This window comes from Armigeres subalbatus, chromosome 3 (genome assembly GCF_024139115.2).
Source record: "Armigeres subalbatus isolate Guangzhou_Male chromosome 3, GZ_Asu_2, whole genome shotgun sequence".
NCBI classification, from domain to species: domain Eukaryota; kingdom Metazoa; phylum Arthropoda; class Insecta; order Diptera; family Culicidae; genus Armigeres; species Armigeres subalbatus.
Window position 1 is genome coordinate 28,326,049 of NC_085141.1, and position 14,097 is coordinate 28,340,145.

The 14,097-nt window shown below is 30.2% G+C and overlaps 2 protein-coding genes and 1 non-coding gene across 3 annotated transcripts in view; all 3 read right to left on the minus strand.

Annotated features, from left to right (window-relative positions):
* LOC134221546 (uncharacterized) overlaps window positions 1–14,097 on the minus strand; it is a 187,399-nt gene that overhangs the window by 112,375 nt on the left and 60,927 nt on the right. The gene's annotated exons all lie outside the window — the stretch shown is intronic.
* On the minus strand, window positions 197–271 carry Trnat-agu (transfer RNA threonine (anticodon AGU)). The gene has a single exon. It is a non-coding gene; the product is annotated as a tRNA-Thr (tRNA).
* The window catches only part of LOC134225014 (uncharacterized), a 111,499-nt gene continuing 107,671 nt past the window's right edge, over window positions 10,270–14,097 (minus strand). The window contains exon 6 of the mRNA XM_062704751.1: window positions 10,270–10,322. The gene's annotated coding sequence lies outside the window, so the exon portion shown is untranslated. The remainder of the gene's footprint in view (window positions 10,323–14,097) is intronic.

Below are 14,097 nucleotides of genomic sequence, written 5' to 3' on the forward strand. Positions count from 1 at the left end.
ACATTTGATTTTTACTGCGCGCATGGTAAAATCAAACGGGTTTGTTATCTGCTGAAAATCGTCGGTGCATATTCTTAAAATCACCCTCGGAATGGTAGTTTCGACTGCAATATTTTTTTGCGTGTATTTTCTGAAAACTCAGATGTGAATATGTACATTAGTGGAACATTTTGATTTTAAAAACATAATTTCCACTTTCCTTCGATGGGACTTGAACCCACGACCCTCAGTACACTAGACTGGTGCTTTTAACCAACTAAGCTACAAAGGACCTCCATCGACTACGAAAGACAATCCATTGTCTCAAGCCAACACCCTTCACATTATAAATACTCACGCTCACTCTAAATGTGAATGTGTACCACGCACATGTGGAGGGGTTTGAGTCCCATCGAAGGAAAGTGGTTACCTCCAATACATGTTCAAATCAAAATCTTCCACATAATATACATATTCACATATGAATTTTCAAAACATAGTAAAATAAATCTTTAAGCCAAACTGTAAAATAGCTCATATTTTCTTTGCTAAACAACCCAATAACCAAAAGTTTTACAATAAGTTTTTATTTGAATTGTAATACATCCGTCATTATGCATTTTTGTCCGAGGTACCCCCTTCAGCGAAGGTACCCCAGGTTGAGAACCACGGATTGAGACAATATTGGCACAACTCAAAAAAATTCTTTTATGACATTTTTATGGCAAAACACGGAAAATAGTAAAATAGTTTCACCTAACAAAGACCCAGATCGAAATTCACAATAGGTATATCAAAAGTTATGCTAATTTTAAAAATTGACGGTTTTTTGAAAAATTCGTAAAAAACTGATTTTTTTTTCTGAAAATTGCATTGTTTTCTATCATTCTGAGGTGATAAACCACAAAGAAATGCGCTGCTTGTCACTTTTTCATAAAAGAGGGGAAGTCGACGAAGAGAATCCTCTATTGCGACATTCGCCCTTATTCCAGATAGAGCTTGAATTATCGATTTTTGAAAGTTTCTTGCTGAAATACACAAAACTAATTAGTTGTACCTGTATTGCACGAAACCGTCGATATGTAGATAGTAAGCTACTACGGTTCGATTTATTCCATTGCCATTGGCTGTTTGTTGGTGCACCCCGTGTTCGATCGTTTTTCATTTTTTTACCACGTCTATAGCCGAACCACGGATTCAAAACACACATTATAAATAGCAAATCGATTTTTTTTTCAGTTTCTAGGCAGTAAATCGCATATCCGATCGCCACTACAGCATCGACAGCAACATCATGTTAATGTCTACGATTTGAATCGCGTGGCGAATATCGGGATCGAACGAGTGAGAGTGAAAACACGAGATTGGGTTCAGTCTCTAAAATAGTATGCAGTCTAGTCTCTCAAGTGTGTGATCCTTTCGTCCGCCCATGCCAGTAAATAATCCACCACTGATCGGAGGTAGCTAAAGCTAGGTATCTATAAGATTGATTGAGTTGTTGTAAAATAGCTTTTTTTCTACGCGCTGCCATCAGCTGCTGATTGGGGTTGTGCCCTCGGACGCAAAATAGCGTGGCTTAATTTTAGATTGGGGCTTCAGCGTGTGGCATGAGAAGGTTTGCCATTTTATACGGCCAATGGTGCGTGACGAATAGTCCTTCGAACGGCGCATTTGCTGATCAACATTAAAATATCTTAAATAATGCCTGCTAATTGCCAAATTAAACAAATGAGATAAAAATGCCCAATTATGTTTCATTAATCTTCATTCATGCACATTAGTAAAAATAAATCATCAAGGTTTTCGATTCACCCTAAAATAATCTTTATGTCTTTGAATATTTTGCAGAAAACTCCTCTGTTATCAGAAAAATATATTAAGCTCGTTTAGTGGAATGTATTAAACCGTCTAAGACGAATTAAGTACTGTCCATTTAATTCCACCAGTTAATTTTCATTATCTTTGCAGATACGTATTTCGACCACAACTGTGTGGTCGTCTTCAGTGTCTTGTAGTCGAGTCAAGTACAAGACACTGAAGACGATCACACAGTTGTGGTCGAAATACGTATCTGCAAAGATAACGAAAATTAACTGGTGGAATTAAATGGACAGTACTTAATTCGTCTTAGACGGTTCCTCTGTTATGATAAAGCCCCTATCAATTTAAGATCAAAGGCAACTTTTCCTTGATTTCATATATTAAAAAATTAAAATCGCTAAAGATAATAAATATTGCTACTATTTCCGTCGCTAACTTTAAGAAAATAAGACTTACATTTCTTTGACAAGTTTCACGTAAAAATTCAATTCGTGTATTTCAAAACTATGAATTTGAATCGCAGAATTATTTCTATTGGTCTATGCCAAGTGCGAGGTAAGATTTTACGTTGGCACGGTCAAATTAGTTTAAAGATAATCTTCGAGAATTTCACTTTGAAAGGGTGTGGGCTGTCAAAAATTATGAGAATTTGTATTTCAAAATGATGCATTTTTTAGATTTATCGACAACTAATACCCATTTCAAATTTATGTGTACCTACATGTAACTCATAAAGAAGACGTTTATCAATGATTTGAAGTGATAACTCTTTGCTTCAACGTGCCATTAGATTTCCTCTAAGGGCCCAAACACGAACATCAATACAATTGCAATTCATTAGTTCTCTTTGATTTTCAACTCATTGCTTTATAAACGCTAAAGGTCGTAATCGAATAAAACCAAACCGTGTAAGAAACTCCTTGACTATGGTGTACTTTATGACTATGAGCATTTGAACATAATATGACCACATAATTCATAGTTGCTACTTTGCGAGTCCGTGATTGTACAGAAATGAAACGCATAAGAAACCATCAGATTGTACTTACTAAGTGAATAAAGTAAAAGTTAAAAAGTTAGTAAAAGTAAAAGTTAAAAGTATCAATCTATCCAAAAAAAAATGCATAATATTTTTTTATATCCATTAGCCAATTCTAGTCTAACCGCATATCAGGTACAGAACGACTTGGCGAGCGTTTTCGAGGATGAAAATGATAAGATGAATCTGAATAAAGCGTTTGATGAATCCATACTGTGACGACTAAAATTTTGGTAATTATCTTCCCTCGATTAAAATTAGGTTATTCTCCAACAATTTAGCAACATCTTCTTCATCTTCAGTCGGATCAGAGGGCAAAAAGAGAGAAAAACAATCATCAATCAACCTAAATCTAACTTCATGTGACTGCTATCGCGGTTGTCATTATACTTTTCATAAATATAAAATTTCGTACAATTTATTGGTAAACTTTTTTCAACTTGAACTTTTCGCCTTTGCCTTTGGTACTTAATCTAGGTATTTCCCCTAACAAGAGTCGTCTTCAACGAGCAACAATGGTCACAGCCCACAGATAAAGTTTATCTAATAACCGTAAGATGACCTTTCGACTAACTTCATAAGAGTATTGCTAAGACTAATAATTTCTCATTGTCTAGCTTCAAGATCAAAATAATAAAGTTTCACTCTCTTTGACGTCATTTATTTTTTTTTGCAGATTCCGATCAACGGAGAATGAACAACCACACACCAAGAAAAGACCCGAGGCAGCTCGCGTGTCAATTGTCGATCCTTAGTAGCGCAATGCCTCCGGCGAGGTCACGTCTTGGGAAAATTTCAGTATCTAACCAGCAGAGGTAGCTGGCAGCTGATTTCAATCTATTTATGACACCGACACCTGTTCTCTGATGTAGCGATTCCATGTTGGAAAGTAATTTTATCGTGTTCCACAGCACAGATGTATGCTAATCGAATCGATACTGCCCTGTGATGTCAATGGCAGTGGGAAAATTGAGAGCATGCTGTAAAAATAACGTAGGGTTATATTTTCAGAAGTGTGCACACACGGTAGCTATAAACACAGAACGGATTAATCCGAAGTAGTTCATTTTGCGAATATTATATCGAAACATGTACCCTGCTTGGTAGCAGGGAATTTCTTTTCCTTTTTGATAAACTTAAACACAACTTCCAACTTTCCTTTTGGAACAACTAAAACAAGAGTTAAAAAATTGAAAAATTGAGAAATTGAAAAATTGAAAAATTGAAAAATTGAGAATTTAAAAAATTGAAAAATAAAAAAAATGGAAAAAAAAGAAAAAATTGAAAAATTTAAACATTTAAAAAATGAAAAATTTCAAAACTTAAAAATTTAAAAATTTAAAAATTAAAAAATTTAAAAATTTAAAAATTTAAAAATTTAAAAATTTAAAAATTTAAAAATTTAAAAATTTAGAAACTTAAAAATTTTAAAATTTAAAGATTTTAAAATTTAAAAATTTAAAAATTAAAATTTAAAATTTAAAAATTTGAAAATTTTAAAATTTAAAATTTAAAAATTTAAAATTTAAAATTTAAAATTTAAAAATTTAAAATTTAAAATTTAAAAATTTAAAGATTTAAAATTTAAAAATATAAAAATTTAAAAATTAAAAATTTGAAATAATTTAAAATTTAAAAATTTAAAAATTTAAAAATTTAAAAATTTAAAAATTTAAAAAATTAAAAATTTAAAAATTTCAAAATTTAAAAATTTAAAAAATTTAAAAATTTTAAATTTTAAATTTTAATTTTTTTTCAAATATAAAAATTTAAAAATTTGAAAATTTGAAAATATAAAAATTTAAAAATTTAAAAATTTACAAATTTACAAATTTACAAATTTACAAATTTAAAAATTTTAAAATTTAAAAATTTAGAAAACTACACATTTAAAAAATTAAAAAATTAAAAATTTTAAAATTTCAAAATTCTAAAAAATTGAAAAGTTGATAAATTGAAAAATTGAAAAATTGAAAGCTTGAGAACCTGAAAAACTAAAAAATTGAAAATTAAACAATTTAACAATTTAAAAATTTAAAAATTTAAAAATTTTAAAATTTAAAAATTTGAAAATTTAAAAATTTTAAAATTTAACAATAAAAAAATTTTAAAATTTAAAAGTTTAAAAAATTAAAAATTTAAAAATTAAAAAAATTGAAAAATTGAAAAAAAAATTAAAAAAAAAACAAAACAATTTAAAAATTGAGGAATTAAAAAATTGAAAAATTGAGAAAATAAAAAATTGAAAAATTGAAAAGTTGGTAAATTGAAAAATTGAAAAATTGAGAACTTGAAAAATTAAAAAATTGAAAAATTAAAAAATTAAAAAATTAAAAAAAATTAAAAAATTAAAAAATTGAAAAATTGAAAAATTGAAAAATTGAAAAATTGAAAAATTGAAAAATTGAAAAATTGAAAAATTGAAAAATTGAAAAATTAAAAAAATTGAAAAATTGAAAAATTGAAAAATTGAAAAATTTAAAAATTAAAAAATTAAAAAAAAATAAGAAATTAAAAAATTAAAAAATTGAAAAATTGAAAAATTGAAAAATTAAAAAATTAAAAAAAATTGAAAAAAATGAAAAAATTGAAAAATTTAAACATTTTTTAAATTTTTTAAATTTAAAAATTTAAAAATTTAAAAATTTAAAAATTTAAAAATTTAAAAATTTAAAAATTTGAAAGATTGAAAAAAAATTTAAAAATTTGAAAACTTAAAATTTTAAAAATTTAAAAATTTCAAAATTTCAAAATATAAAGGTTTAAAAAATTAAAAATTTAAAAATTTAAAAAATTAAAAATTGAAAAATTGAAAAATTAAAAAATTAAAAAATTAAAAAAAACAAAAAAAAAATTAAAAAGTGTTAAATCCTCACTTCCTTGAAAAATTGAGAAATTAAAAAATTGAAAAATTGAAAAATTGAAAAATTGAGAACCAGAAAAATTAAAAAATTGAAAAATGAAAAAATTAAAAAATTAAAAAATTAAGAAATAAAAAAAATGAAAAATTGAAAAATTAATAAATTAAAAAATTGAAAACTTGAAAAATTGAACAATAAAATATGAAAAAATAAATTAAAAAATTAAAAAATTAAAAAATTGAAAATTTAAAAATTAAAAAATTGAAAAATTGAAAAATACAAGAAATCAAAAATTTAAAAATTCAAAAAATTTGGAGAAAAAAAAATTAAAAATTTAGAGATTCTAATTTTAAAATTTTAAGGCTTTAAAATCTTAAAAATTAAAAACTAAAAACTTAAAAATTTAATTTTTTTTAAAAAAAAATTTAAAAAAAATAAAAATTTTAAAATTTAGGAATTTTGATTCTGATTTGAGAGTTTTAGATTTGTTGATCACATGATTTTAAAATTACAGAAATTGAATTTTTCAATTTTTTTCAATTTTAAGATGTTTGATGTTTTTTTATTTTTACACTAGCATACCCGACGAACTTTGATTCGCCTAAAATTGATTTATTATCTAATTAGCTCTCGAGTTATGCAGAAACTTTAGTTTCATTTGTATGGGAGCCCTCCTTCCCAAAGCGGGGAGGAGTCTCGAACCATCTTAAGAACCTTCCCTGGTCCCAAAAACCTCTGCATACATATTTTCACGCCTATGGTTCAGTTGTTTCCGAGTCTATAAGGTTCATACAGACAGAAATTCATTTTTATGTATATAGATTTTGAGATTTTTAAAAATTTAAAAATTTAAAAATTGAAAAATTTAAAAATTTAAAAATTTAAAAATTTAAAAATTTAAAAATTTAAAAATTTAAAAATTTAAAAATTTAAAAATTTAAAAATTTAAAAATTTAAAAATTTAAAAATTTAAAAATTTAAAAATTTAAAAAAAAATTTAAAATTTTAAAATTTAAAAATTTAAAAATTCAAAAATTTAAAAATTTAAAAATTTAAAAATTTAAAAATTAAAAAATTTAAAAATTTAAAAGTTTAAAAAATTAAAAATTAAAAAATTAAAAAATCGAAAAATTAAAATTAAAAATTAAATTAAAAAATTAAAAAATTAAAAAATTAAAAAATTAAAAAAAAAACAAAACAATTTAAAAATTGAGGAATTAAAAAATTGAAAAATTGAGAAAATAAAAAATTGAAAAATTGAAAAGTTGATAAATTGAAAAATTGAAAAATTGAAAAATTGAGAACCTGAAAAATTAAAAACTTGAGAATTTAAAAATTAAAAAATTAAAAAAAAATAAAAAATTAAAAAATTGAAAAATTGAAACATTGAAAAATTGAAAAATTAATTCTAGGTTTTTAGATTTTTAGAAAAGTTTAAAAGTTTGAAAATATGAGAACCTAAAAATTTTAAATTCAAAAACTTTTATAATTTAGATTTTTAATGGAAACATTGGCAATGCAAAAGAAAATTGAGTCCATGAAATAATTCTTCTAAGACATTCTTTCGTATCGTTGCTATCATTTTTGCCATTATAAGTTTGTAATACGGCCTTTTATCTCTTCGACTGTTTGACCTACGACCCTCACGTATAGTACAAAATTAAAATTATTATATATTTATAGTTGTAGTGTTGGTGATGTTCAGACATGTTCACTACGATATCAATCATCATAAATTTCAAATCAATTTCCACTAATCACCTCTAAATAGCGTGATATGGCAGAAAGAAGTAAAATAAACCTCATTCAAACCTCATAAATAACCCACACTGCCGTTTTGAATCCGAGTAGTGCGGCCAATTTGGCAAATTTCATCCCAGCAAGAAGCATAGTTAGTTAAATTTATGTGGGAGTGGGATGCCGCTCCCCAAAAAAAAATCCAAGATGATCAGCCTGCCGCAGCGACACATCTGCCGTTAGCTTCTCGACGACGACGCGACGCAACTTCGAAGTGCTTCAAGTGCCGCAAATGGTTATAGCGTGTAGGTGTAACCACAACTATTTTGCTCGAGGGGTCGAGGATATTGTGTAGAAAAACTGATACGATTAAAAGTTCAATGTAAAAATATTCTAGACTGCTGTATTTACGATCCCAACGCCGTAGGGGTTTTCCTCCCACATCTGCTTTTCGATTGTGAATTGTGAGCTAGTCGGATAAGACCGTTCATCAACGCATCGAAGACAAAGTAGTTTGCATGAAAATGTTTTGGTTTGTGTATTTGGGCTCACTTTGTACGGTTCAAAAAATTAATAGATTACAGAATACAGCACTCATATTGAACCTTATTGTGAATAATTCAACAATTTTCTATAGTTCTAAATAAAATACAAGGTGCGTTCTTCATGTATGTATGTTGTTCATTAGCTACATGTCATGAATTAATGCATATCTCAAAAACCTCTTGGAATAAAGTTTTCAATCAATTTAAAATGTAACTAAGGGTACATGAATTGACAACATTCTGATACCTCATAAGATTCTTAGATTGATAAATGAAATAAAAGAAATGCTAAAAGTAAATTTAAATCGTATCATTATGAAACTCTGAAGTCGAAAATCTTGCCTCAAACATGTGGATATATCTATTCCTAGATCGAAAATCGCTAAAACGACGAACGACAAATGCGCACGAAAATATTTTCCTTGCCACATCACGCCCCATAACATAATCAATTTTCCATATGAACGTGAGTACACGTTCGCTCATCCATAAGCGCGCCTCTCCTGCCTCGTAGGTTGCCTACCCCCCTAAGGCCGCACCGGCCTTTGCGAATCGTGGTGTTGGCCAAAGTGAAATCGAAATGTGTCGCTGACCCATCATCATAATTTCACTGTATGAAGGTACGTACGAAGTAGGGTGTTTCCAAATAACTTCAATATTGACGAAGTCGTACCTAGTTCATGACGATGAAGTTTTGCAACAGTTTGACAGCAAAATAGACGTTTATTGGTAATGTGGAAATATCCGTACATGTGCGAGTTGCATTACAATCGAATACATAAAAATATAAATGACTGATGTGCCGTCGTGCTTATTTTGACGAATCGGAGGATATTTTGCACATTTTGTAACAAGAATTCCAAAGTAGTCCCTGAAGTCAAAAGAAGCCCCGCACGACGCAATTTAAGTTGAATTCGATTGAAATTCGCAATAAGCCACCAGCTGGTCATAATACACGCTCAGTATCTATTTCATCAAGATAAAATGATAAACCCGAGGTGAGAACTGAATCGATCAATAAAGGAAAAATGCTAGTTTTAGAAATACCCTACTACAGAAACACCCGCACTGCGCCCTGCTCTAGCCAAGTGTAAAACCGTCGCGGAACTTGTTGTTGTAGATATGCGCGCGAACCAAATTCGTAGCCCGCGTAAGCCATAACCTAAGTGAGATTTCGTTCGATCCAACCCGGGTACAGTCGACGAAGGCACGGATCGATTCCCAGAAGACAGAGGCCAAAAGAGGCGAAATGCTTGCAGCTATAAATTAGATTTAAAAGTGTAATTTATATTTGATGTAAATTTAATTATTTGATATGGTGGTAAGCGAACGAAATGGATCCCTTAGCGAATGGGCGAGTGAGCGCAGCAACGCTTGGGACACTGACTGGCACTGCCTGGCTGGTCTGCGTTTGCCACCAGTCAGTGCTCGGCGGATCGTTATTGCTGATGTTGCTTGTGGCCAGCAATGTACTGCTCATACATACAAGTCTATGTTATGTTTGGGTTCGTAGGATTACTATTCGTGGAACCAAATGCGGTGTACTTTTCGCGGGGGGGAATAGAAATGCACTTGCTGCTGAACTATCCTTTGCACAGCTTTCGGGTCATTCAACTTTTGACTTTAAATCGGAACAGTTTCAAAGTGGGGGACCAAGCTGCAAATTTTTACAGAACGGCTCCATAGATTCTCAATATTTCGGTGGAATACGTCCTATTTTAGTGAAATATCACTATTCAAAACTTTAAAACCACCACAATCCGATTGTCAGACACCTTGGGGTATAATGGGTTTGATTTTTAACTTTTTTTTTAACTTTATTAAAATGTTTTATTTCTAATTCTAGATTAAGTTTAACACTAGAAAAAAGTCTAAGTAGTATTATCTTCAAATTAAGAGAAATGTTTGTAGCAATTTATTTATTTATTCTGATCGACAATCGAGTTATAATGAGAGATTGGTAAATTAGTAAAAACGAAAGCTCGAAATCTGCTCATTTTCATTCAATTGCAATTGAGTTTTTGCATAAACAATAAATAATCACAAAAATTTCGATGATTTGGAAGATTTTTTTTTCCAAATTTGTTGTACGAAACCTCGAAATGCAAAACTCGATAACTTGAAAGAAGGATTTATTCTTGTATATAACCAATTAGATAATTGGATGGAAAACGAAAAAAGTTAACCAGGATTCATGTAACAAAGTATATTAATAAAAGTACCTCGGTTATATCAAAAAGACGAGCGGGAATTGGAATTGAATTTGTCAAACCGTTGTTACTGACTTATACATGACCACTATTGCAGAGATTGTTGAGGAATACCACTGTAGAAACCAACCTGAAAAACAAACAGAAAAAAATTTATTCAACTTTTTTAGAAGAGGAGTAAATTAGTTTATTAAATAATAAAAAGGTGTTTTAATATTAATGAATGGAAAAATAATATTAAAAAAAAAACAAAATAATATAATTTGTTGATTATCTTGGCTGTTTTTACAATGGACAAATTAATATTAATTTTGAGAAAAAGAATCCACGCGTCTTGGTGGGACTCGAACCCACAACCTCCTAAAATAATACACCCAAGTTTTTTTACACGATTTGGTTTTGGTCGATAAAAACCTTTAGCGTCAATAAAACAATAAGTCAAACCCATGAAAAAATTCACAAAAAATCAAAGAAAATTCAGATGGTATTTTACAAGCACCTATCGCCTAATGCTAATCGTAATACCTATCTGTTCAAATGGGTAGAAGTACGAGAGTTGACCACTTTTCCCGCAATGGTGGATAAACGGGAGGGTGAATACGTTTTCCTTTTCCTTTACACAGCAAAAACAACAACTTCTGCGGTCGTACCGAACCTTTGTGGCGGACATTCGTTTGTTTGGGTTGTGAATAGCCGTGACAGACAGAAAGGAAAACTTGGCACCATGATGGTGCAGGATTGTCCCGTGTGCATTAGTAACGGTATTATGTTTCACTACAAAGTAGTCATTAGACGTGTATCATACTTCTTTCTAAATCCCCGCACCGGATGGAAAGCAAACGGCGATAGTTTGGGCCGAAAAGAGGAAGCTTTCAATAGTACAGTGGTACTTGTTGTTATTAGGAGCCATCCACAAATTAGGTAACATCGAAAAAAAGAAAGAATATTATGTCAAATCGTAAATCTTCTGTGCGAATCATTTTATGACAAAACGAAATTTCCAATCTTTAGAATACGAAGAATACGTAATTAATCGATGGAGCTTTGAGGCAACAATGCACTTTTCAACCTTTTCGTTTTCCACTACATAGAACATCAGACTTCAGCCAGTCAGCCACCACCGAATGCAGTTAAAAATAGTAGTGGCCGGTTATGGATCAACGAGAATACGGGAATATCACAGAGAATGAGGAAATTGTGGAGCCAGACGAAAGCAGTTGCACCATGCCATGCCGCTTGGTATAGGTACCGATGATGGCAGGCAAGGCAACAAATGTCACGTCATTTATTCATGAAAATGAGCCATCACTGACTTTACGAACCGGCTATTCGGCGAGCTTCAACTTATGCTACGAGCATATGCAGTTGGATATGCCTACCTAATGTATAAAGTTACAGTTAGCCACCGAGACCCAGTACTGATGCTTAGAAGTTGGAACAAACGATTTTTGCATTATTCATTAGATATGGGTGCATTGATGAGATGCATAAATAGGATATGTGGCGATATGCATGTTATTGTAGGCGGCTTAATTGGAACGACATACATACTGCCGCTCATCACAAGTCGAGCACATCTGTATATACAGATGTGCTCGACTTGCGGTTAGCGGCAGCATACATCTGAGATGGATGATACAAGTAACACGGTCGACAAATTTTTATGATCAAACCAAGTGCCAAGTCCAGGAAATCAAATAATTAAAATAATAACGTGGCATGTAGGTTGCTCGAAACCGAATTGTCAAAAGCCAAACCCACGTGCTGTTGGATCCGCTGGTGGTTGCTTATTAACGCTGAAGAACAAAACGAAACAGCAATTGCAAATAAGCCGAGTTTCGAGTTCGAGATAGGAACGAGACAAAGTTTAATTGATTAATTAACGTAAGAGGGTAGCATGTTCCTATGGCGGTGGTTGCCATAATTGAATGCGTTGATAGCAGATATGTGTTTTGTTATAAATAACAGGTTTAACTGGAATAACTGGTTCGTCAATGGCTACTTTAGGAAATTTTTTATATTTTTTAAACCATAAAAAGGAGTATCAGCAATAAAGCTGATCAATTGAATAGTAGCACAAAAGATTTATAAAGTTTAATAACTGAAATTAACAATTAACCATTAGGAGATTTTTTTTATTTACTTCAGACTAAGGCCAGAACGGCCTTTGCAGTATATAAAAGTTGTTTCTTTATAGAGAAAATTAGTCATGCTATGCAATGATCTTGTTGAAGCAAAATATTTCAGTACTCCGCACAAATATTCTCAAAATCATTTTTATGCATTTATATAGATTTGTGCAAAAACCTTGTTTTAAAACTAAAAATAATACTAAACTACAGCGCGCTGCATTTTGTTTGTTTTAAAAATCATTATCAAAGCCATCCCGTTTTAAAATCACTGTAAAAGAGCAAAAAATGCATAATTTTAGGATTTTTATGCTAAACAAGAAAAATAATTGAAATTCCCTATTCGGGAGAAGGAATTTTAGTTAGAACATGCGTTGTAATTGGAAACCGAGAACACTTCTGCATCAACACGCTTGTCACGGGAAGGATTTGTTAGTTTATGGACCAGTTACACAGATCTGTATTTCTCTTGGTAAATAATATGATCTATGTAACCTTTCAGATGAGAAATCAGAAAATACAATGCAAAAAGTAAATGAAAAGTTTGGAACTTTCACAGTCGAATCGATAAAACCTATATTTGAGGGAGTTAGAAACAGAGGAGTGTAAGTAACAGTTTGGTCAAAATTGAGTGACTACGGCAAAGAGAAAAACATGCTCTGGTTATATAGCGCTTTGTGACAATATTTTGATATAGTTTGTACGATGTTTATGAAAAATGTTAATATTCACAGAAAATTAATGAAAGTTTGCAATTTGATTGAAGCGGAAAAATCTTGAAAAACTTTGTACCCATTTTTCTCAAAACTAACTTTTTGTCACTTACACCTCTTTGCGTTTGACCCCCTCATTTTGAAAAACAATTCCAATTAGAAACTCTGAAAAACAATAAGGGGAGGGGCAAAAAGTTTTTTTTGGAAAAAAATATTTTTTGAAAAGATGAGTGTTTGAATATTTCTAGGAAGCCAAACTGGAATATTTACTGTATATGTTGTATATTAGTTTTCTCCTTATGCTTTTTTATTCTTATCTGTTTTCTTTTTTTTTTTTAACTAATTTTATTTGCTAATTATCTAATACATGCATTCATCTCTTAGACTAGGTGTTCCGTGTTTTCTTAACACTATCATCCTCATTTTCTATGTTACGCTTTTAGTTATTATTAATACATTTCAATTGCCTCTGGCAGTTAGAATTTTTTCCTCTGGTTGAATTGAACCATGTAGGAATTACAATGTTTTTAACTTAAACTAAACTTAACCTATTTTATACTAAGGGTACAAGGAGTTAATCGTTGCAATAGAAGATTGCAACGATTTTTGTCTAAAATTGGAAATTATTTTGTTGGACATTTGTTGCAATGTCTCAATATTAGAAATTCTATGAAGTTCATTGGTACTATACCACGGAGGCAACTTCAGAATCATTTTCAAAATTTTATTTTGAATCCTCTGGAGTGCCTTCTTTCTGGTATTGCAGCAACTAGCCCATATTGGCACAGCATACAACATGGCAGGTCTAAAATTTGTTTGTAAATCAAAAGTTTGTTCTTAAGACAAAGTTTTGATTTTCTGTTTATAAGTGGATATAGGCACTTAATATATTTGTTACATTTGGCTTGAAGGCCTTCAATGTGAATTTTAAAAGTTAATTTTTGATCTAGCAGAAGTCCTAAATATTTAGCTTCGCTAGACCAATTAATTGGAACCCCATTCATAGTGACAATATGTCTGCTAGAAGGTTTCAAATAAGAAGCTCTCGGCTTATGTGGGAAAA